Consider the following 25,184-nt stretch of genomic DNA (forward strand, 5'->3'; position numbering starts at 1 on the left):
TTCCCAATCCCCTGGCTCACCGCTAATCTTTGCCACATTGTATGTTTTCTTCTTTCAATTTGATTCTGTCCTTAACTTCCTTGGTTAACCATTATTGGTTTATCCCCTTCCTTGAATCCTTCTTCCTCACAGGGATATATCTTTGTTGAGAGTCATGAACTATTTTCTTAAACGTCTGCCATTGTTAATCAACTGTCTTTTCTGCTAAACTGCTTTTCCAGTCCACTCCAGCCAACTCTGCCCTCATTCTATTGTAATTACCCTTATTTACATTTAGCAGAGTTGTTTCCAACTGAAGTTTCTCACTCTCAAGCTGAATGTTAAATTCTACCATATTATGGTCACTGTTTCCCAGGGAATCCCTTACTCTGGAAATAATTTATTAAACCTGCCTCATTACACATTACCAGATCCAAAAGAGCCTGATCCCTGGCTGGATTCATAACATATTGTTCTAAGAAACTGTCCTGAATACATCTGATGAATTCTTGCTCGTGTCTACCTCTGGCAATTTAATTTTCCCAATCTACATGAAGATTAAAGTCACCCATGATTAATGTACTGCCTTTTTTATATGGCCTCATTATCTCCTGATTTATTCTCCATCCTACAGTATAGCCACTGTCAGGGGGCCAATAGACTACTCTGACCAGTGTCTTCTTTCCCTTGTTATTTCTTAAATGGATTCTTAAACCATATGAGTTCCACATCTTCCGATCCTTTCTTGCTATTGCACTTATTCCATCTCATACTAACAAAGCTAGCCCACCACCCTTTCCTTCCTTTCCTTTTGAAAAGTTACATACCCCTGAATATTTTGTTCCCATCTTTGATCTCCTTATAACCATGTCTCCATAATGGCTATAAGATCATACCCATTGATGTATAGTTGTGCTGTTAATTCATTTATTTTGTTCCAAATACTATGTGCATTTAAGTAAAGGACCTTTAATTTGGCCTTTTTACCATTTTTCCCCCTTTGACCACATTTTCTGCTTTTTTAATGTTTGCACACTCTGTACCTTCCTGTCACCCTCTGGATATCATTACCGAAATAGCTGCTTGCAAGGCTGCCATGTCCTTTTGCTTTGTAAGCCTACATATCCGTTTTCCAGAACCATTTCCCACTCTATTTAGTTTGAAGCCCTCTCTATAGCCCTAGTTATTCGGTTCACCAGGACATTGGTCCCAGCATGGATCAAGAAGCCTGTCCCACTGGAACAGATTCCTTCTACCCCAGTACTGGTGCCAGTGCCCCATGAACTGAAACCCATTCCTCCCACACCAATCTTTGAGCCATGCATTTAACTCATTGACTTTATTTACCCTATGTCAGTTTGCCTGTGGCTCAGATAGTAATTCTATGATTATTACCTTGGAGGTTCTGCTTTTTAATTTAGCTCCTAACTGTTCAAATTCTTTCAGCAGAACCTCCTTTCTAGTCCTATCAATGTCATTGGTATTAACATGGATGATGGCAATTGGATCCCTCCCCTTCCACACCAAGTTTCTCTCGAGCCCTGAGGATATGTCCTTAGCCCTGGCACCAGGCAGGCAACACAGCCTTCTGGACTCACGCTAACAGCTGCAGAGAACAGTATCTATCCTCTTAATTATACAGTCCCCTACCACTACTAGACTCCCATTTCCTCCCCCATTTAAATGGCTCCCTATACCACGGTGCTGTAGTCAGTTCGCTCATCCTCCCTGCAGTCCCCGCTCTCATCCACACAGCTTGCAAGAACCTTGTAACTGTTGGACAGTTGCAGGGGCCAAGGCTCCTTGAATGCTACCCCCTGAGTCCCCAAACCTGCTTCACCTGCAGTCCTGTCCCTGTCCATGATCACAGACCAAATTTGAATTACCTAATCTGAGGGGTGTGACCGCTTCTTGGAGCAAAGTGTCCAGGTAGCTTTCCCCCTCACTGATGCGGTGCAATATCTGCAGCTGGGACTCCAGCTCCTTAACTTGGATCCAAAGTTCCTCCTGCTGTAAACACTAGGTACAGAAGTGTTCGCTCTGGATCACCTTGGTGTCCAGCCATACCCACATGCTGCAGTAGCAACACATCACCTGTCTTGCCATTGCTATCATATTTTATTCAATTAATTAATTAATTGCTCTAGTATCCCTGCTCTTTACACTTTGTTATAATTTTTTTTTATACACACCAGTCTCGATCTTATATTTAACAAGGTATCTTTAAGGAAAAGAAGAAAAAAAGACTAGACATCTAAACACAAACTAAAGACCTTACTTTTACTTTAAAGAATAGAAATACTCACCAACCCTACTCATCAATCAGCTGCTCTCTATGCCCTTTTCTTTCTCGTACTCTTTAATGGTCTCACACTCTTCTCTCAATCTCTCACTGTTAAAGGCCCTGCTCCTCTCACACTCACTCCCTGTAAATGACCATGCCGCTTCTTTCACACTCTCCCTGTAAATGGCCCCGCTGTTTCTCTTTCACTCTCTCACTGTAAATGACCATGCTCTTTCTCTCACACACTCTCACTGTAAATGATCCTGCTATTCCTCTCACACACTGTTGCTGTAAATGGTCACGCTGTTTCTCTCACACTCTGTCAATGTAAATGACCATGTTGTTTCTCTCACACTTTCTCACTGTAAATGGCCACACTATTTCTCTCTCACTTTAAAATGACTATGTTATTTCTCTCTCAACCTCCTGCTGTAAATGGCCCTGCTTCTCTCACGCACTCACACTGTAAATGACCACGCTGTTTCTTTCACACTCTCTCACTGTAAATGTGGCACTTACTTAGCAATAGTCTGCTCACTGACACTCAGTTTTGGTTCTGCCAGGGCCACTCTGCTCCTTATCTCATTACAGCCTTAGTACAAACATGGACAAAAGAGCTGAACTCCTGTGGTGAGATGAGAGTGACTTGCCATCATGGCAGCATTTGACTGAGTGTGCATCAGGAAGCCCCAGCAAAACTGGAGTCAATGGAGATCAGGGGGAAAACTCTCCACTGGCTGGAGGCATACCTAGCACAAAGGAAGATGGTTGGGATTGTTGGAGGTCAATCATCTAAATTCCATGGCATCACTGAAGGCATTCCTCAAGGTAGTGTCCTCGGCCCAACCGTCTTCAGCTGTTTCATCAATGACTTTCCTTCCATCATAAGGTCAGAAGTGGGGATGTACAATTGCACAATGTTCAGCACCATTCGTGAGTCCTCAGATACTGAAACAGTCCATGTCCTAATGCAAGAAGACCTGGACAATATCCAGGCTTGGGCTGACAAGTGGCAAGTAACATTCACATCACACAAGTGCCAGGCAATGATCAACTCCAACAAGAGAGAATCCAACCATTGCCTCTTGACATTCAATGGCATTACCATCACTGAATCCCCCAATATCAACATCCTGAGGGTTACCATTGACCAGGAACTGAACTGGGCTAGCCATAAAAATACTGTGGCTACAAGAGCAGGTCAGAGGTTTGGAATCCTGCGACGAGTAACTCACCTCCTGACTCCCCAAACCCTGTCCACCCTCTACAAGGCACAAGTCAGGAGTGTGATGGAATACTGCCCACTTGCCTGAATGAGTGCAGCTCCAACAACATGCAAGAAGATTGACACCATCCAGGGCAAAGCAACCCGCTTGGCTGGCTTTCCATCCACAAACACCCACTCACTCTACCAACGCACAGTGGCAGCAGTGTGTACCATCTACAAGATGCACTGCAATAACTCACCAAGTTTCCTTGGACAGCACCTTCCAAACCCACAACCACTACCGTCTAGAAGGACAAGGGCAGCAGACACATGGGAACACAATCACCTGGAAATCCCCCTCCAAGCCACTCACCATCCTGACTTGGGAAATATATTGCTGTTCCTTCACTGTCACTGGGTCAAAATCCTGGAACTCCTTAACAGCATTGTGGGTGCACCTACACCACATGCACTGCAGCGATTCAAGAAAGCAACTCACCACCACCTTCTCAAGGACAATTAGGAATGGGCAATAAATGCTGGCCTAGCCAGCAATGTCCAAATCCTATGAATGAATAAAAAAATACAAAGCTTGTCTTTGATCCTCTTTCTACCACCCAGACCATCAAGTGTCGGGTTGACTGCTGGGCAACAGTGGGTAGACCCTGAGCATGTGGCTTTTGACCCAAGCATAGAACCAAAGAAACATTGTAATCAGAGAATATAACAGTTCTTCGATGCATTATCACTCAAAATCATGGGAAAATATTCTCTGAAAATACTGTTTCTGTTCCCAACCTGGCTGCCAAAATCCTGAGAAGGTCCTACCACTGGCCAGTCAGAAGGCCCACCTTTTTCAGGTGATTCATCCTTTTACTATGCAAATTGAGAGCTCTATGACATACACATTTGTATTGTCATCTTTGGAGGCAACTAGGAGTGTGCACTGTGCTTATTCCATTCTGTTCCACCTGGTGGTACAGTTGAAGAGTAACAGCCAGGTTGGCCTCTGCTTGCCCAATATTATACCAGGCCAGAGTCAGCAAGGATATCCAAGGGGTAGGCAGCTCACTGGCTGCATGGCAATGATGCTGCTGCAACTGGCATGAACAGGCAGGCATTTTGCTTGCTGCCCACATGGCCCATTTTCTGGATTTTAAATTTAACCCACTATCTAAATGACCTTGTAGTTAAAAACTCACTTCATGAATAATTTGTGATTCTATTTGGCACAAACCTCAATTTTTTGCTCATTCATATTTTTAGGTGGATGATAGCTATGGGCCCAAACATTTGGCAATTGTTTTTATTTTGCCACAATTTCCTTCATAGAAGGTATGTTATATATTATTTTACTTGATCAGTGATTGAGAGCACTTTTAACATTTTAAAGACATATTCTAGATACTTCAAAAGTATTTAAGTGCAGTATAACCCTGTCAAATATGTGATATATTTCTAGAAGGTTGTATATAACATAATATAACAATGCCTCAAGGTACTGACCTAGAGCAAAGACAGAAGTCCTGAAGAATTCAGTTAATGGTCTGGTGATGAATAAGGGGGCCCTAGTGAGCCTTTATTTTAGATAGGCAAACTCCCTGGAGAGCTGAGGCTATCAGAGTCCAACTTGTGTGAAGAAGATTCCCCCAACAGTAAGCAATTTTTAAGCAGGTTATAGTTTTACATGATAGTCAAAAGATTGAACGACTTCTACCAAAAAATATTTTTTCTCTCTTTGCATAAGGAACAAACAAAAAGCATTATTATCACCAGTACACAAAATATGATTTTATAAGAATTATATGTTTAAACATCACACAGAAAATATATCTGGAGGAAATGCATAACAAGAATATGCAAAAACAGATCTGAACAAACCTGCCAGAATATTATTCAAGTTAAGTTAGGAAAATAGCTGAGATTGATCGGCATTAGTTTTGAGTAATTAATTTGGTGTTAATAGGAAAGTAATGGGCCCAAGGTGGGGTCAGTCATCTTATTGTTCCATTAACACTGGGCATGTGTTGGGCTCCATTTTAAATGGGGTCTACCACTGAGTATGTAAAGTGCCCATCTGATTCAGATGATAGGCCACTTCAATACTGAAACCTGGGTCCTATAACATAAATAGGACCCCAGTTGTCATTTTAGGTCAGAAGTGGCCAGAGCCTGTTCAGCAGAGAGCGGGATCTGGTCTGTGCTACAGGCAATGAAACGGAAGAGGTCCTCAAAAGATAAGTCTTGAATGACATTTGTGGGCTCCAGAAAGCGTGACTGCAAATCTCACATCCATAAACATAACTGTTGTCACTATGGGAACCCCACCCTGATCGATTACAACCACCTCTTTCCTGGCCCTAAATCTTGCCTTGCTGTCAATATATCTAGCTCACTTCTTGTGTTCAATCTAGAATGCCTGTTTGGCACCCTGCAGCTTGTCTGGTGAATTTGAGTGAGGCCAAAGCCTCAAAAATCACCTGGACCTCTTTGTTGATGAGAGAGGTGGCTGACCAACAAGCTCCATGGCAAGTCAAAAATGACCCAGTTGAGTTTAACCTGGCCTTTTCCATTTCCATGGAGAAACAAAATCTTTTTACCCATCCCCCATCAATACCTTCTCATCTTTTGACATAGATTTATGGTGTGAGCAGCTTTTGCCTGTGCTTCTTACACTCCATTTATAATATGCTTACCGAAGAAGCACCTTGGTAATATCATATGTTTTTATGTTGGAATTTCTCAATTCATACCATAATGTAGATTTAGCAATGTCAGGAAAACTGTGGATGTGAAAAATCCTTTCAATTTTCTTTAATTTTGCTGCAATGTAGCTTTGTTTCCTGACATATCTGTGAAATCCTGGTTATTATCTTCTGTTTTCTCGTCTCAATGAGCAGAAGGAGGAATTTTACCCTTGATTTTCTAGTATGTTTAGGACAACACTGAATAAACGGGGGATAGATCTAGGTGGATTACATTGCTTTAGAACAAATCAGTTTCTAAGTTATTAACATAAATTTAGTTTTATTTTGTTCTTGTAGATTTTTAAAATTCATTTATGAGATCTGGGCATCACTGGCTAGGCCAGCATTTATTCCCCATCCCTAATTGCCCTTGAGAAGGTAATGGTGAGCTGCCTTCTTGAACCACCACAGTCCATGCGGTGTAAGTGCACACACAGTGCTGTTAGGAAGTGAGTTCCAGGATTTTTACCCAGCGACAGTGAAGGAACGGCGATATATTTCCAAGTCAGGATAGTGAGTGGCTTGGGTGAGAACATCCTGGAGGTAGTGTTCCCATGTGTCTGCTGCCCTTGTCCTTCTAGATGGTAGTGGTCATGGGTTTGGAAGGTGCTGTCTAAGGAGCCTTGGTGAATTCCTGCTGTGCATCTTATAGATGGTACACACTGCTGCAACTGTGCATTGGTGGTGGAGGGAGTGAGTGTTTCTGGATGGGATGCCAATCAAGCGGGCTTCTTTGTCCTGGATGATGTAAATCTTCTTGAGTGTTGTTGAAGCTGCTCGCGTCCAGGCAAATGGGGAATATTCCATCAAACTCCTGACTTGTGCCTTGTAAATGGTGGACAGGCTTTGGGGAGTCAAGAGGTGAGTTACTTACTGCAGGATTTCCAGCCTCTGACCTTCACTGGTAGCCACAGTATTTATATGGCTAGTCCTGTTCAGTTTCTGGCCAATGGTAATCCCCAGGATGTTGGTAGCGGGAGATTCAGTGATGGTAATGCCATTGAATGTCAAGAGGGGATGGTTGGGTTCTCTCTTGTTGGAGATGGCCATTGCCTGGCATTTGTGTGGTGCAAATATAACATTGCACTTGTCAGCCCAAGCCTGGATGTAGTCCAAGTCTTGCTGCATTTGGACATGGACTGTTTCAGTATCTGAGGAGTCACGAATGGTGCAGAACCATTGTGCAATCATCAGCGAACATCCCCACTTCTTACCTTATGATGGAAGAAAGATCATTGATGAAGCAGCTGAAGATGACTGGGCTTGGGGGACTACCCTGAGGAACTCCTGACATAAAAAGCTTAACTTTTAGATTTATGGTCAGTACTGCTGGTATCACTAGAAATGTGATTCAATTTAGTTTGACTGGCTGAGCTGTTGAAAATGATAATTGATTACTTCATAATGTACTATCTTCTGAAACTGGAGAATGTGTTCTCATTATCCATATCTTTTTGGGCAAAAACCCATATTTTTGTTGGGATGATGGTCCTTTTAAGAACTAGGGCCAGGATTTTCAGCTCAGCGTGCAGGCGTGCACTTCACATGCCCGAACATGAAATAGTGCGTGATGACATCAGGTGAGTGTCCCAACATCATCGCGCGCTCGTGCCGATATTTTGGTCAGTGGATACACACGAGAGTTGGCCATGCACCCTCTGGCAACTAAGAGGCCTATTAGGGCCCTATAGCAGCTCATTACATAGATTTTTTCGCTGCCTGTCCAACCTTACGATTGGCGGGCAGGCGAATAGGCCTGCGGCCTTTACATTTTTTGTGAAACCTCATCCACAGGCGGGATGAGGATTCCAGCAATGAATAAAACAGCTAATTTGTTGTTAAACTCATTTTTAACATGTCCCTCTTCATGTGACTGAGTCACATGCGGGGACATGTTTATATTATTTGTGAAATCTTCATTTTTCATTTTAAAAATCTTCTGCTCGCTCCCTGAAACAGCTCTGTGCCTTCAGGGACCTGTCAGTGAGTGCACCCCCACGCACTTGCAAACTTCTGTGCTCTTGCTCCTCCCGCCCCACCTCGGCAGCGCTGAGGCTTTCAACATGCGTTTCATGGCCAGCCAGTGCGAAATGGCAGCCGGGGCCTGATTAAAGGCAGTGAAATGTTTCGCAGCCGCTCCCGGACCGCCCGCCGTGCCCACCTGACGAGGGAAAACCCCTGCCCTAGGATCTCATAGGGAAGATTTCTTGTAAAAAGCAGCTTGCTTCCACTAACTGATCATATAACCAACCTGCCTGGGAAATAAACAATAGGATAAAAGGGTCAACCAGAAGTTAATTATAAGGGTGAGTAGGTGTGGTTCTGTATCCAAGCAGTTTAGTTTTAGTTTAGAACAAGCTGGCTAGGGGGTACATTTCTTTCAAGTAGAATTTAATTGAAATTCCGGGTGTCAGCTAAAAAGGTTTATACCCTTGATAACTGAAGGACTCTGCTAACAGTGAGTTGGATATATGGGACAGCCAGGAGAGAGTTCTAGCTATAAGACTCCAAAATGAAAGAATGTTAGAACCAGGAGAGTTTGGACCTGAGGCAGCTAAGCTTAAAGTGCTCTACTGATGCCTGTATTGAATTGGGAGTCCATGACCATGGAGCAATTGGAGGAGATTTGAAGGGACAACCTTGTCAGAAACAGGTGGTAGCCCAAAAATTCTCAACTCTTATATGAATCTTTGTAACAGTACTCAGACCAAATGGGTAATCTTCTAATTTCTAATAAGTACCTGACTGGAGTTTTGGGGTGGAGGACAAATGGGAGCAAAAGGAAATTTGAGTTAGTACTCAAAAGTCATTGCACTTTTAGTATCATTAATATGACAGATGACTTAAGATAGGGTGTAGGTATTAGCATTCTTGTTCTTTGATTTTTGTGTAATAAAATTCTTCTGTTTTAAACCATGACCCTTGTGGCTTCATTCTTATAGTAAATACATGCGTTTTCGGATTTCCAAACAAAAAAAAATAGTTACTGGTCTCTACCGAGACAACAATAGTGTAAAATAGGAGGGTTGAACTTGGAAGAAGGGAGAACTAAACTTTATGTAATAAGGATTCAGCGCTGAAATATTCATTTAGGTTATGTTGTTTTAAGTACATTTACTATTGCATGTAGTTTTTGTCAAAAACTATCAGCTTTTGGTGCAGTTAATGATATTCAGCTCTTTGATACAAATTTGATTTTTCTTGTTCCTCAACTTCTGGTGATTCTGACACCAGTTGATAACCCATCTTTTTACCTGCATGAAAGAGAAAATTGTGCTGGAATGAAAAACAGCTATGGTTGTTACCCATCGCTCCTTTGTACCACTAAAGCCTTTGTTTATGGCTTGTCGAGTTGTTTTTCCTATGCTCAGGAGTGGATAGTATACAAAACTAAATGCTTCTGAATTTATTTGCATTGTGGGGGGCCCGGGGGGATTAAAAATAATGAAGAGAGAAAAGAGGTGCACATATACCATCGTTCCTTCACTGTCGCTGGGTCAAAACCCTGGAACTCACTCCTTAACAGCCCTGTGGTATAACTACGCCACAGGGACTGCAGTGGTTCAAGAAGGTAGTTCACCACCACCTTCTCAAGGGAAATTAGGGATTGACATTAAATGCTGGCCTAGCCAGCGAAGTCCACAATCCTTGAATAAATGTAAAATAAACAATGTAAGGTACACAGATAGATAAAAAGGTTGAAATAGTGGCCCAAATGAATGTGTAATAGTGGGTAGAAGGTAGGGATACATGGGGGAAAACTTTCCTTTGCATTGCATAGAGCAATACTTATCTCCTGAGTGCAAAGGAGAGGGAAAAGGGTCTCCTTTGAATTTCTTGCATACTTCCAAGCATTTCTTGGCTTGTGGCGTGGAGGGCGAGTATTTGCATCTGCAATTAGCACAAATTGTAACAGTATAGGAAAAAATTAAGAGTGAAGTAAGCAGTCTTTCATCTCTGTTTCCTGCTTTACTTGTCATTCCATTGGGGCAACCTGAGAGTTATGGGTAATAAACAAACATCAGACTGTAGGTATTCTGGCTGTTGCTTTTGGATAGGTGACTAATACCACTGCTGCAGATCTCTCAAAATCTACAGCAGTGGTTGACTATCTTTCCCCAGTACTGGGCACATGGCTCCTTATTAGGTGCAGGCAGGTGCTTTGGAAATGCTATGCCTTTGCCAACGGCCTGACGCCAGAAATACATCTGCCTGACTTACACACAAGTAGAGGAGGGAAGAGGAAAGTTGGTTGTAAGGTATAGGAGTAGATTTGAGTGAGAAATAAAGGTAAACAGGACCACAGTATGATCTGTTCCTATGGTGACCTTCACCATTTTTCCTGGGTAGTAATTTTGACAAGAAAAAGTAACAATTACCCACTCCTCGTCCTTTCTCTGTGCAAATAAAAGATTTACCTCTGCAGCTGCCTTGTTTCTTCACAATCCCTTCCTGCTGGGCTTAAAGCAAATCCATATCGATACTAAGTAGTAAATAACTCATAACTACAAACCTAACCATGGTGACTGAGAATTGTAATTAATACCCTGGTGTGACTGGGACTAGAAATGTAAAGGGAACCAGAAAGCCTTAAATGAGGAAATATATGATGTCCTGCTAGTCCCAATGTGTGATATTGTGGATATGGAGTCAAATGAGCTGGAGGAAAAATCCAGGAAATGTAAACTGAGGCAAAGGTAAATGTTCAATGTTTACATAGATCTTAATTTTTGGGTAAAACAAAGGGACAATTTTTGGGCTGTTCCTTTACCCATCTCTATCTTGATTGTCCATAATGCAATGGGCATCCTGTTCCAGCTATGTTAAATAATAGTTATCCAAAAGAAGAGTCAGTTTTACAGAGTTAATACAGCGGTATTGATTTTAACTCCAAGTGAAGTTCAGGTGGGTCTTGGATCTCATCTGCCTACACCTGTCAGTGGCACACCTAAAATAGATGGGAAACAGCAGGTGACCATTGAAGAATTGAGGAAGAATGGGTGGCTCCAGATGGTAGCGGCAGCAAAGGAATGTTTATTGCAATGAGCTGTGAAGCATGGAGGGGGTTTATTAGGAGCAGCTCGAAGGAGATAAACAGGCGACTTTGGGTTGGCCAGGATTTACCTCGGAAGTGCACGTTGGCTTCCTGACAGCTAATAGCCTGAGGGAAAATTTAGCAATGTCTTCCCCACTCAGGCCTGAGGTAAAATGTAATAGTGATCGCTTTGATGTAATTGGACCTCTTTCTGCATAAATTTGTGGGGCTCATGCCTGCTTCCTGCAGGAGACTGAGCCACCGATCTGTGCCGATTAGTTGAAATGGTGGCCAGGAGGAATGAGGCACTAAGGGAGAACATTATATTTTAAAGCTCCCCCAGCTGATTCCTGCCAGGCAGGTTGGGTTCAACCCCCCCAACACACCAGTGAATTGAGTGATATCAAAAGAAAATGGCTCAAATCATGGGTTCAGGTTCGGAGCCCCTATTTCTGAACCTGATCAGACACAAAAATACACATTTAACGTCTTCTGATTTTTCTGGGCAATCTTCTGATGGAGGATCCTTCCAAATTGACTCAGTGCAGGAAGTCTTGGAGGGGCAGTGGACGGAATCCATGCAGAAGCAACGCCCCCTTTTCATGGCATTAACTGCCGTATTTTGGTAAGTAAAGAGGTTAAATGTCCAAAAGCTTTCTTTTAAAAGCAATGGAGAGAAGATGAGTGGGTGGGGGATTAGGGTGGGGAAGGGGGTAGGGTGTGGAAGGTAAGTGGATAAGGAGTAGCATAGGTAAGAACATTAGAGTGGTGATGGTGTTGGGTGGGTAATGGGGTAGGATGCGTGAGGGGGTAGGATGGGTAAGGTTAGTAGGTAAGGGGTAGGTTAGTGGGTAAGAACGTTAGAGTGGGTGAGGTAAGTAGGCAACGGGGTAGAATGGCAGCTGGGTAGGGTGGTAGGTGGCTAGGGTGGTAAGGTCAGATCAGGTCAGGGGAGTCGGGGGAGAGTCGGGTGGTGGGAGATATTCAGGTCAGGTTGAGGGGGAATTGAGCATTGGGGTGGAATTGGAAGGTGAGGGAGTCAGGGGAGTTAGGGGTGGAGTTAGGGGTTTGAGAGATTGTTTCAGGTGTCAGCGTGAGTGACGGGGGGGTGGGGTGAGTTACATAGGGCAGAATTTTTTGTCCCGTGGGTGGGCATGCGCCTGGCCCGAACGGGAGTTAAATAGTGCGCAATGATGTCGGGTGAGTGTTTCGACATCATCGTGCACTCACGCGATATTTCGCTCAGCAAGTGCGCGTGGGTGCTGGAGCGGCGCCCGCCATTAATTAAGTGACCACTTAAGTCCCTTTACAGTCCAACTGACTGTGATGTTTCTTTGCCCGTGTGATTTTCTGCTCGTCGCGTGGGCAAAACGGACAGGTGGCCAGCCGAGATTTTGCAAAACCTCATCCAAGGGCGGGATGAAAAGGGTCAGCAGTATTGCCAGTGAGAGCAGTGAGGAGTTATGGAGATAGTTTGCAGCTGGTTGCTTATAGGCACTTGGCAGCTTCATCTCTGTTCTGAGTTTCATTCTTAACATTCCAGGCTTCATTTCAGGACTTAGTGGTGTCTGCAAGGCCCCTGGAGCATTCAGACCGTGTGAAGTCTTCCAGGTATCAGACAGCCTTCTGTAACCCTGGTAATAGAGATTGTGGTCTCTGCTGGAGACACCCCCTCTGAGGAGGAAGAGAGGGGTAGAAGAGAGATGAGGCCAGATGTCCCTATGCAGCTTCCAGGGAAGGACCTGTGGGAGGAGGGGCGCAGGCACAAGAGGCTCAGGTCCAGCAGGAAGTCCAAGGCAAAAGTGGCCACAGAAGGTGCCACTATCCTGCAGTCAGGGTTTACAGGCTGTGATGCAGCTACCTCAATCTGTCTGAGGTGCAATGCTGAAAAGGCTCCACCTCTCAAGGGAGAGCATGACCTCCATTTGCCAGATGATTGGGCCTGAGATCAGCTCCGACTGTGTGCGTGGACACCAAATGCCAAGGCTCTGAACGTCACAATGGCCCTCAACTTCTATGCCTCCGGCTCTTTCCAGGGGTCAGTGGGAAATCTGTGGGAGTTTCCCAATCAGTTATCCACAATTGTGTCAAACTGGTGACAGAAGCTCTGTTCAGGCAGGTACTGACCTTTATTCTTCACTGCATGGATGAGGCCAACAAGGCTGAATGAGCCAGGGGCTTTGCAGCAATTGCTGGGTTCCCCAGCATTCAGGGTGCAATAGACTGCACAGCTGTAGCTATCAAGGCATCAGCAGGTCAGTTGTGTGCCTTCATAAGCAGGAAGGGCTTCCACTCCATGAATGTGCAGATAGTGTGTGACCACAGGATGCAGATTCTGAAGGCATAGAAGCAGACCTCGGTAACTTCCAGTGTGTCAGGTACACCAGGGACGTCTTGATCCAATGCCCCTTCAGCTAGGCTACCAAAGATCAGCTTCAAATGCATGTTACGGCTGCCTCCTCCATCCCAGATGTCAGAAAGGACACGTTCATTTAAACACAAAGAACACTCAGTGCCTGTGCAATAAAGTTCAGAGCCACTTACATCCAGCATTATATTCTGGCCTACCCGGCACCAATAAAATAGGAAGGTGACGACAAAATTGATTTCGTTTTGACAAATCCAAATTATTTACAATAACGTCTCAGGCCTTCATTCCCAGACCAATATAGATAAAGTAAACATAAATGAACATAAAATCACCCAGGACATGTCCCTCTTGTGCTCAGGTGTCTTTAACTTACGTTTCCGAGTGCTACGTCTAGGTTCTCCCCCATCACTGGTACTGCAATGGAGACAGCCTGCTGACTCTGCTGTCTTGTTGGCATTGAAGACCTTGGCGGTTGTCCTCTGGCCAGTAGAACCTGTGATGGCCCTGCCTGGGAGGGGCTGGCTAGTGCCACAGCTGGCACCACCCCAGTCACTGCAGCCTCATCAGATGCCATGGTCACTGGCAAAGGGACGGAGGACCTGCTGCCGTCATCCAGAGTGCCCTGAGAGGAGCCCACAGAGATGATAGGCAGCTCGTGCACCAACTTGAGGTCGCTGTGGACATCCCTGCACACCATTGATGGACGGGCACCTAGCTGGGATACTGGGTGCCTCATCCATCTTTCACACTGGCACTGACCACCTGAGGTCATTGCCTGGGTGAGGGCTTGCAGGTACAAATGCAACCCCAGGAACCCCTCATTCTGTCCCAGAAGCTGCCTCTCCATGAAAGTTGCCACTCTCAATGGAGGAGGCAGTGCACTTGGCCATGATGGTCAATGCAGTACTCACACTTACTGCTCCATAATGGAGTCCATGGCATGCAGGCCATCATGGATCTCCGCCAGATCGTCCCATACTTCCCTGCTGGATATCCAGCATCTGCCGCCTAATGGACACTCTAGAGTTTCATCAACAGTCTTCGACTGAGCATCACCGTGGTCTCCAGCAGTCCCCTGACTGCCGGTGACCTGGGCACTCACTGCCTCCATCTGCACTTCAAGTGATTGTGAAATGCCCTCACCAATGTACACCGAGATACTAATCACTGCTCCACTGCCCACCGAGGTGCAGGTATCTGCGCTGGTGCCTCCTTCAGAGAGTGGCTGTGATGCAGTTGCAATGACGCCCGGTGGTCCTCCGGTGTCAGGGGTGGCCCTTCAGGGTCTGGAGAATGAACACCTGCTGGCAAACCTAAAAAGGAGAAGAACATCGTCATTAGTTAAAGTCATCACACTGTCACTGTGCATGCCAGGCACCCTGGTGAGACAATGGAGATCTGCATCATGGTGCCCTCGTCTTCCAATGATCAATGGGGGCTCCAGGATTGCAGCTCACATCAAAGAAAAGACTACCCTAGAATGGTTCCTATGCTCTCTTACCTGCCTCTGGCGCCCCCGCCTCTCCACACCCGGTTGCACATGGACCGTGTCAGCTTTCAAGCTCCAGGGAATCTTGCTCATGTCTCGATAGGATTAGGAGGCTAGCGGGGCCTCCACCGGTCCTCAGTCTTTCTATCTTGTTGTGTGAAGCCTTCTCCTGTAACAACAGAGGAGCACTGAATGGTCCACTCTGTACCTGCAGCGCCATTACAGCCTGGCCAGCCCCAGCTGAGGAACACCTTGCAGGGCATATCTGACTTGCCGTTCTCAAGCCACAAGGCACTCAGTCCAAGCAGCCAGGGCTCACTCCCTTGGCCTGTTCCGGCATCATTGATAGTTGGCGCTCAGAGGTCCAAACCCCTGAGGTCCACAGGGAGATGGCCAAACCTTAAGACTTCTACACACTGGCCCATACCAACACAGTACGTGCCCTTTCTGTGCGCAGCAGGTTATTGAAGTGTTTCCAGTGCTGCACCCATGTGCGCCACACCACGTCATGGCTGCTCACCAGGGCTGCAACTTCCTCCCATGCCCTCTTGGTGAGGTGTGGTGACCACCTCCTCCCATTCCTTGGGACAAGGGTCTCCCTCCTGGTAGCCATCTCCTCCAGGAGAACGATGAGGCACTCATTAGAGAAGCAGGGGGCCGAGTGCCCATCCGACCTGCCCTCCTGCCTGCACTCAGGTCCGTCGTTCTGGCTCAGAAAACATCCACTGTGGCCAGGTCGCCATTGGACCCGGCGGCCGACAGGCCCCTGCTCCCACTTGGCCATTCCCGGTCACTGCAGGGCTGCGTTTCACCCTGGGTGGGCCTTAATTGGCTCACCAGCGTGAAATTGCAGTTGGGTCCCGATCGCAGGCAGCAGTCTTTTTCCCGGCAGTTCCTGGGCCCACCTGCCACGCCCGCTCGATGAGGGAAAAATCCTGCCCTTAGTAACCCAGGGGTTAGACTAGGATTTTTCTATCTTTGTGATTTAACTATTCTGATATGTAAGTTGGAACCGTTCTAAATCTCTGGCGAAATCAGAGTTGGAGACTTTTTTGGAGAGTCAGGTAGCAGTGGAATTGCCCATCGGATGTTAAAATTTGCTGGGCAATTCCCAAGGAGTTATTGTGCTGGGAGTTCCGAGGGGTCCCATAGCACATTTTTTCTGGCCTCTGACTATCTGGAGATTGGAAGTTCTGGGGCAGTGCAGATTGCACAGTGCAGGATGGAAATCAATCTCGAAGCTGCGCTGTATATAACAATGAGTGGAATTTTCACATCCCTCCTGCAATAGGTTTCGAGGCTTAGCGAATCCAGTGGGAGTCAAAACTTTGCAAATCTGCCAGTGCAAGAAGAGTTTGCGGGTTAATGGCAGGTCGGTTATTCCGCCAGCTAATTAGCATTCATTAACATCTCATGAATGCTTATTAAAACAGCTGCTTGCAGGAATCTTCTCATGCCTTCCAATTTTGTGTCACACCAGCAGGAAATTATGTTGGCCTCCAGCCCGTTTGGAATAAGTGGCGTGCACAAGTCGGGGCTTACTTTTAGGCCTTGCTCAGAATGCGGACATCTGACAATAGGAAGATGATGGAGGCCTACAGCTACCGCATTGCATGGTGGGTGGAGCCTCATCCACATGGCTCCTCCATGACACAGCTTTCCGAAGATGGGTGGCCTCCATGCTACAGCTTTAGCTTTGCTGAGGCTTCGGACTTTCTTCCAGTGACTTTGACAAAGGGTCGAGCTTCCTTCCAGGGACTTCAGCATGGGGAATGGGAGCCTCGAGCTGCAGGATGGATTGCAGCAGGAGGTACTGAAGGGCGGCAAAGGGGGTGGGGGGGAATGTCTAGGTCTGAATGGAGGGGGAAGATGTCTAGGTGAACGTACTCACAGTGGGGCGTCAGTGGAGTCCACTTCTGACTCCTGGGGTGTGAACTCAGGGTGGGTGTGATAGGAGGGGGTGGTTAAGGTAACATGGGTTAGAGGGGGCTGGTAGGGTAGGAGGGTGAGGGTTCAATGGTGTCGGGTGGAGGGACGACAAGGGCTGTTAGTTGGGACACGGAGGCAGACATGGACACAGGGGTTGTGAAGAGGAGTCGAGAAGCTCAATATGAACAGGGGTGAGATACTCTGGAAGGAAGGGAACATGCGTGTTCACCTGGACATCCTGGAAGGAGGAGGGTTCGGACTGGGGTTGATAGTGGGGAGGTCGAAGGTAATGCCGTGGGGCTCAATGGTGAAAGGGGAAAGGACATGGGTGACTGGAGGAGGGGAAATGGTTAGGTAGCTCATGAAGAAAGTCACCACAACCACAGTTCTCAAATTGAAAATGAGCGGAGCGTCGTGTTGGACAGCCACAGGTGCTGCATGACAATTGGGTCAGTGTGTGGGTGGAGATGTCTGGCATCTTAGCCGGACAACAGAACGGGAACCAGGGCAGGCAGGACTGAATATGTTAGGGACCAGTGAGATGAGTTTGATGAATTAAGGCTCTGCGTAAGTGGGGGACTGCTTGCACAAGGCTCTGAGAGGCACTGCCACAGAACATTCTCCCTGTAGAGTTAGTTGTGGGGCCGGCTGTGTGCAGGGAAACTGCTTGGGGTTGGGGGAGGGGACATTGCAAAGCCTTTAAAAGGACGCTGAAAGTAAAGAGTAGACAATATACATTGAAAGTGAATATATTTACAGATGTTCAATTAGTGACTGTTATTGCCTTCACCCGTGCAACAAATAGTGATCAAAATGTTTTGATTTTTCTAGGCTTTCCACTCCTTCTCGGTGCCGCCTTGACATCCACAGCAGGGGTGAGAACAGCCTGTCGAGTTGTTTGCCCTCTTGCCTTGAATGTCTCTGGCAGTCGTCCTCTTTGAGAGCTTCAAATACCACTGCATGATGTTGCCCTGCCTCTTGCTGACTATCCACCATGATGGCTATGTGGAAAATTGCCCAGGTATGTCCTTTTCACAAAAAGCAAAACAAATCCAACTCAGCCAATTACCATCAATCTATTCTCGATCATCAGTAAAGTAATGGAAGGGGACATGAACAGTGCTATCAAGCGGAACTTGCTTAACAATAACCTGCTCACTGATGCCCAATTTAACTTTCGCCAGGGCCACTAAGCTTCTGACTTCATTACAGCTTTGGTTAAAACATGGACAAAAGAGGTGAGGTGAGAGTGACTGCCCTTGACATCAAGGCCGCATTTGACTGAATGTGGCATCAAGGAGACCTATCAAAACTGGAGCCAATGGAAATCAGGCGGATAACTCTCCACAGGTTGGAGTCATACCTAGCACAAAGGAAGACGGTTGTGGTTGTTGGAAGTCAGTCATCTCAGCTCCAGGGCATCACTGCAGGAGTTCCTCAGGCCTTGGCCCAACCATCTTCAACTGCTTCATCAATGACCTTCCTTCCATCATAAGACCAGAAGTGGGGATGTTCGCTGATGATTGCACAATGTTCAGCATCTTTTGCGACTCCTCAGTTACTGAAGCAGTCCATATCGAAATGCAGCAAGACCTTGATAATATCCAGGCTTGGGCTGACAAGTGGCAAGTAACATTCACGCACACAAGTGCCAGGCAATGACCATCTCGAACAAGAGAGAATCTAACTATCGTCCCTTGACATTCAACGCATTACCATCACTGAATCCCCCATTATCAATATCCTGGGGGTTACCATTGACCAGAGACTAAACTGGACTAGCTATATAAATACTGTGGCTACAAGAGCAGGTCAGGGGCTAGGAATCCTGCAGCGAGTAACTCACCTCCTGTCTCCCCAAAGCCTGTCCACCTTCTACAAGGCACAAGTCAGGAGTGTGATGGAATACAACCCACTTGCCTGGATGAGTGCAGCTCCCACAACACTCAAGAAGCTTTACACCATCCAGGGCAAAGCAGCCTACTTGATTGGCAGCGCATCCATAAACATACACTCGCTCCACCACCAACGCACAGAAGCGGCAGTGTGTACCATCTACAAGATGCACAGAAGGAGCTCATCAAGGCCCATTAGACAGCACCTTCCAAACCCATGGCCACTACCATCTAGAAGGACAAGGGCAGCAGATAGATGGGAATGCCACCTGCTTGAAGTTCCCCTCCAAGTCACTCACCACCCTGACTTAGAAATATTTTGCCGTTCCTTCAATGTTGCTGCGTCAAAATCCTGGAACTCCCTTCCTAACAGCACTGTGGATGTACCTATACCACATGGACTGCAGCGGTTTAAGAATGCAGCTCACCACCACCTTCTCAAGGGCAACTAGGGATGGGCAATAAATGCTGGCCCAGCCAGTGAGGCCTACATTCCCTGAACAAATAATAAAAAAATGAGTCGGAAGATGCTTCCATAGGTTCATCAACTGACTCGGACTGAGAGGCCAGCTGTTCTCCAGAAGCCCCTTGAATGCTGGAGGCCTGGCCAGTCCCTGCCTCCTACTACTGTGGGGACCTTTCAGTGAAGTGTTCCCCAGAAACTGAGCCTGAGCCTCATCTAGATATGTGCCCCACCGAAGTATGTGTCTGTGAGTTGCTGGAGAGTACGGGTGAGCTGTGATGGTACTTCATCATCTTCCTCTTCAAACATGGCCTAGGAGCTGGGAGTTCTGGTGGTGTCTCTTGTGGGCCTCAATTTTCAGGTGCCTATCAGATAAAGCATGGAGTTTTAGTAAATGAGCATGAGGAATATAAGAATGCATATCACTCACTGTGATTGTCAGGATGTGATGAGCTCATGGAGGAGTGATCCATACTGTGTTGCTGAGACAATCTGATCTCCCCTTCCCCACGGGAGTTATCCCTGTCCTCCCCAGTGACCTGGGCTGCAATCCCCTCAAACTGTAGTGTCAGCCATGCCCCCCACCACCCAACATCTGGGAACTTTCCAGCCTGTTGTGGGCAAGCTTGGATTGGATGAAGACATGAGAAATGCATGTGGCAAGATGGGATGGAGCACAGGTTAGCCAGGATTCCTGTTCCCTGTGTGTGATGATCCCTCCCCAGCAGGCCTGAGGATGGAGAATGTGCTGTATCATAGATGGGATGGTGGTGAGGTAAAAATTTCCATTAGCCTACCAGCGCTGATATGTGTCCCCTGGTAATGGTTGTGTGAGATCCCTGAAGCGAGTAGCCATTTGAGCACATGATAAGAGTTTGATATTAGAGAGAGTTGGAGGATGACTTAGCCTGGTGGAACGCATGAGATCATTCATTCTCTTGCTGCACTGAGTCTCGTGCCAGGCACAACTGCCAGCCGCACTTACCTCCTTTGTGAAGGCCTTCCAGGCCCGAGAGGTGAGCCAAGAACCATCCCTGGGCTAGAGCACATCCCTGTGTGCCTGCACTGCTCTGATCAAGTCGTGCCTGAAGCAGGATGCAGCCTTCTTGTTGTGCATGGAAGACATCTGTGACAGTCTCCTGGAGACAGGTCGGTTGCAGAGAGTGAGATGTGTGCGTTCGACTGGCGTAAATATATGGTGCCTGGACCTTTGACCTCACCAACTGACAGTGGAGCGGACAAATCAACTCTCGATCCGCCTGGTCATTCCGCCTGTGCATAATTAATGAGCTTCTAAGCATGGAATCAGTTCCTGGCCTTCCGAGCAGCGGGAAAAGTGCCGTTGAAACCGCCCACCAACGCCCTTAGTCTCATAAATGGAAAATTTCACCCAATATGCAGAAAGCAGACAAGTCCAACTAGGACAGTTATTCCTTTCAGATGATAATATCTTGCAGTCTCAGCTCCAAAGATATGAGGATACCAAAGATAATAACTTCAGTGACAAATTTGAAGTGCATGCCATATATTATTTTTCTACGGCAATTTAAAATCATCAGGAAAAAGTTGTGTGAGATGTGAGAGTGATTCTCTTCAACCTACCTAATGTCGGCAAAGGACAACAGAAACTCTGAAACAACAATATAAACAGCACATGCGCCCCACCCTCTCCCCACCGCCACTCCGGGAACCACCACATCCCCCAGCCCTCTTCACCACCCCCGCCTCCCCTTGTCTATCTGGGATGCTTTTCCTTCCATTTGGAGCAAAAGGATGGGATTTTCTTTTACAGTATTTTCCAGCTCAAACAACAATGTGGAAATCTGCATTTCTTGAGAATACAATGTAAAAATGAATTTCAAAACTTCTTAAGTAGTTAACATGACGCTTAATATTTGAGGCATTGCTCACCCAGATGGAGCAACAGTGCCTCAGAAGGCTTAGGCTTTCACAGCAGGTCATTGCTGACATCTGTAGCCTCCTGGAACAAGACCTCCTTCCTGGTCGACCAGATAGGCCCAGATTTCCAGTATTCATCAAGGTCATCACAGTCCTGAATTTTTTCACCTGTGGCTTCTTCCAGGCATCTGCTGGTAACATCTGTATTATTTTGCAATTTGCTGACCACAAGTGCATCTCCCAAAAGACCGATGCTACGTTTGCCAAGGCTGCCACTAATGTTCACTTTGCTACTGATAAGGTCAGTCTGAACCAGAGGCCTCTTGTTTTTTCTGCTGTGGGTGGATTCCCACAGACGTGAATATACACCCATTGCTGTGGGTCTGGAGTCACATGTAGGCCAGACCAGGCAAGGATGGCAGATTTCCTTTCCTAAAGGGCATTAGTGAATCAGATGCTATTTATATAACAATTGTTTCATGGTCATCAATACTGAGACAAGCTTTTCAATTCCAGATCATTAATTGAATTTAAATTCCACCATTTGCCATGGTGGAAGTTGGCAGGTGGAAGTGGACGTCCAGCGACATTATCACTACACTACTGTCTCCCCTAAAGGTCTGTAGAGCTGTCAAGCTGTGAAGTTAATTAAATCCTCAGCCCTTTAAAAATTAAAAAAAAAACAACCTGCCTTTGTCAGTGAGAGTAAAAAGGCCACAAGGGAACAAATCTTCCGGTCTCTGGATCGCTGCAGACTGTACATATGAATGAAGATGCACATCAAGACCCTGCAGGAGTCCCGACACACACACTTATGTAGGAATTGTCCGGGATTTTAAACTTCTGATGGACAACTCCCTGCTGTCTGGGACATTCCGCGAATGTTTTCGAGTTTGAGCTAGAGGTGGATACTTGGGTTAGATCCACAAGACTTACCTTGATTGTTACCCAGGATGTGTTAGACAGTTTAAAGCCTGGTCTAATACCTGGGTTAAGTCCACAACTGACCCCCCAATTCACCATCTAATAATTCAACTACCCTCCAGGTGCCCCGAGTACCCTCCCAGCCACCCGACTAACCCCGGCCAGATCCAAACAACCCCTGATGACCCGACTACACCCCCGACCCGGCCCAACTACATCCCCATCACCGAACTATTCCTCAGCCACCCACAATGTGACTATCTCCCCTCCACTGCACCAGACCTGATTAACTCCCCAACACTCCAACTAACTCCTCACCCAATTACCCCTGACCTGACTATCCCATACAACCTGACAAACCCCCCTGGGCAGCCCCAACCACCCCCAATCAGCCTCAAATACCTGCCAATGTGACTAACTCCCAACCAGACCTGAGTACCCCCTGACCTGACTACCCCCCGAGCCAACTACCCACTCATTCATTTACTCACCTATTCACTGTCGTGTTTTTATAATGACATAAAGGCATCAATCACTCATAAGGAATTGGACAAGCATGTTGTGGGTTCAGTTATTAAGACTAGGCACATGAGAACAGATATACATGGGTATAAAGCTTGAAGACACCAGCAGCAGAGGTGTGTACTGTGCTCTGCTCAAAGCAAAAGTGAAACTGGTTTGCATGACACACTACCCTTTTAGTGATGCCATGCAGTTATACCTTAAAGGCATATCACAACACCCACTATTGCACTATCCCTTAAAGGCATATTACAACACCCAAATCGCTCACCTCACGCACCTCATCTACTCACCCACTTCACCCACCTTCCCACTCACCAATCTACCCACCTCATCAACCTCACCTACCAACCTACCTCACCCATCTACTCTCTCTACAGCACTACAGCACTCACACACCTTCCTCACTCAGTCAACCATCTCACCCGCCTACCCATTCACTCGCTCACTAATTCACCATTCACCCAGTCATCCACTCACCCATTCACCAATCCATTCACTGACCCACACTAATTCAGTAAAAGACTGGAGTTCTAATTACTTACCAAATACAACAGCTAGTGACTTATAAAGAGGGCATGCCATCTCATTTTCCTGGCTCTACTCTACTTTCTGGAGTTATATGGGAGATGCTGCACTGCCTATTACTTCTTCAGTTTGGATCAAAAGATTCTGGAAGAATTGCACAGTAGCATTAGGTTGGAAAAGTCTCTACAGGCAGTGGAGATGCTGCACAGCAGGGCTGCTGACTGGAAGATTCAAGTCAAGCTGTGAAGTTATTTAAGTCCCCAACAGTTTATTATTTTTAAAAAGCCCGCCTGTGACAGTAAGAGCTGAAAAGAAAATCTGTTTTTGCAGCTATAATTGCTGTTTGTTGACATTACCTCATGATCACTATATCATTATTAATGCTAGGCTGCTTTCCATAACCTATCATTATTCCAGCAGGGGTTTGCAAATTCACAATTTGATTGACAACTCAAAGAGATTCTTAAATAATTAGCTGTCTTTGATGTGATGTTATGAATTCAAGTCTGTTTGCTTGCAAACAGGATTAAGCACTTGAGAGGCTTTTAAAGTTTAAATGGGTTTTCATAAATGGGAGGTTTTTTTAATATTGGAAAGGTTGTAATAGATATTTGGGCCATTATTTTATTTCATCTCAAAATGGCTCCTGAGGACTTCCCATGGAGGCTACTGTATCAGTTGGCATGGATGGTGTAAGGGCAAAGGGTGATGGGTGGAGGAATCAAGTTGGAATGGGGCTATAATGGGCTGTATGGTCGGTGGGAAGATGTGTTGGCATTGTTGGCATGGGGGCTATAAGGAGTCATGAGAATGGGTGGGGCACATGGGTTAGAGTAATGCTTGCATGGGAGCTATAAGGGGCCATGGAGTGGGTGGGGGCAAAAGATGGCATGGATTGGTCATGTGGAGTGAATGGGGGGGGGCGGGGTGGTGTGATGAGGTGTGTAGGATAAGGGCTAGAGGGTATAATATTTAACAAAATAACTGGGACAAAGTCCTAGAGAACCCAGGCAGGCATTTTAAAAAGCTTGCTATGGCCCCTGTAGTTCCCTTTGATCTGCATTCAGGGGTGGCAGGCTGGATTCCATTCTGCAACACCCCCTCCCCACTCAGAGCAAAAATCGGGCATTTTTAAAATTTACTGTTTTATGGGTTGTGGGCATCACTAGCAAGGGAGATTAATTTCATTATGAAAAATTTAAATAAAGAAAAAAAAATTCAGACATGTCCCCTCATGCGACACTGTCACATGTGCTGGGACATGTCAATGACGTTAAATTAAAAAATATATTTGTTTTATAAATCCTTCACCGAACTGAAGATCTGAATGATGCGTGGTGATGCCGGGATGCACGCCCGACATCACCGTGCATCATTTTACACATCGGCGAGTGGAGCCTGCCTCTGCACACTGACCAGAAGATTCAGGCCATAGAAAAGAAACCAATCCTCCCAGTTTTTAAGGGGAAAATAAACCAAACTGAGATTTAGAAACCAAAACTTCTGGGCAGGCTGATCCTGTTTGAAAGATACAAAAGTACACAGGTCAATCCAAGCTGGGTAGTAGCAGTTGATAAGGTACAGCAGAGGCAAACTAAAGAAGTCAGATTCCAAATCCAGAAGCTGAGAATAAGTTGCTGCAGCTGTTTCTGTAACTTGAAGATAAGACTGGTGGAACTATGCCATCCAGACTGAGTTAAGGAGATTCTACAGACATGTGTCATTTTTGGTGAAGACTGTGCCTGTGGAACTTGGGTTGATTGTGCTGTTGTCGGCTGGCGATCAGACAACATTCGACTAGTAGAGGAGCTGAAATTCTTTGTGAGGAAGTTAGAGTTTTGAAGGACTTTGTGGCTGAGTTTGATGACCTATGTGTTGTGTGCACTACCGAGTCAATTCGTAAGATCTGTTT

Source organism: Carcharodon carcharias, chromosome 12, assembly GCF_017639515.1.
Source record: "Carcharodon carcharias isolate sCarCar2 chromosome 12, sCarCar2.pri, whole genome shotgun sequence".
Lineage (NCBI taxonomy): Eukaryota > Metazoa > Chordata > Chondrichthyes > Lamniformes > Lamnidae > Carcharodon > Carcharodon carcharias.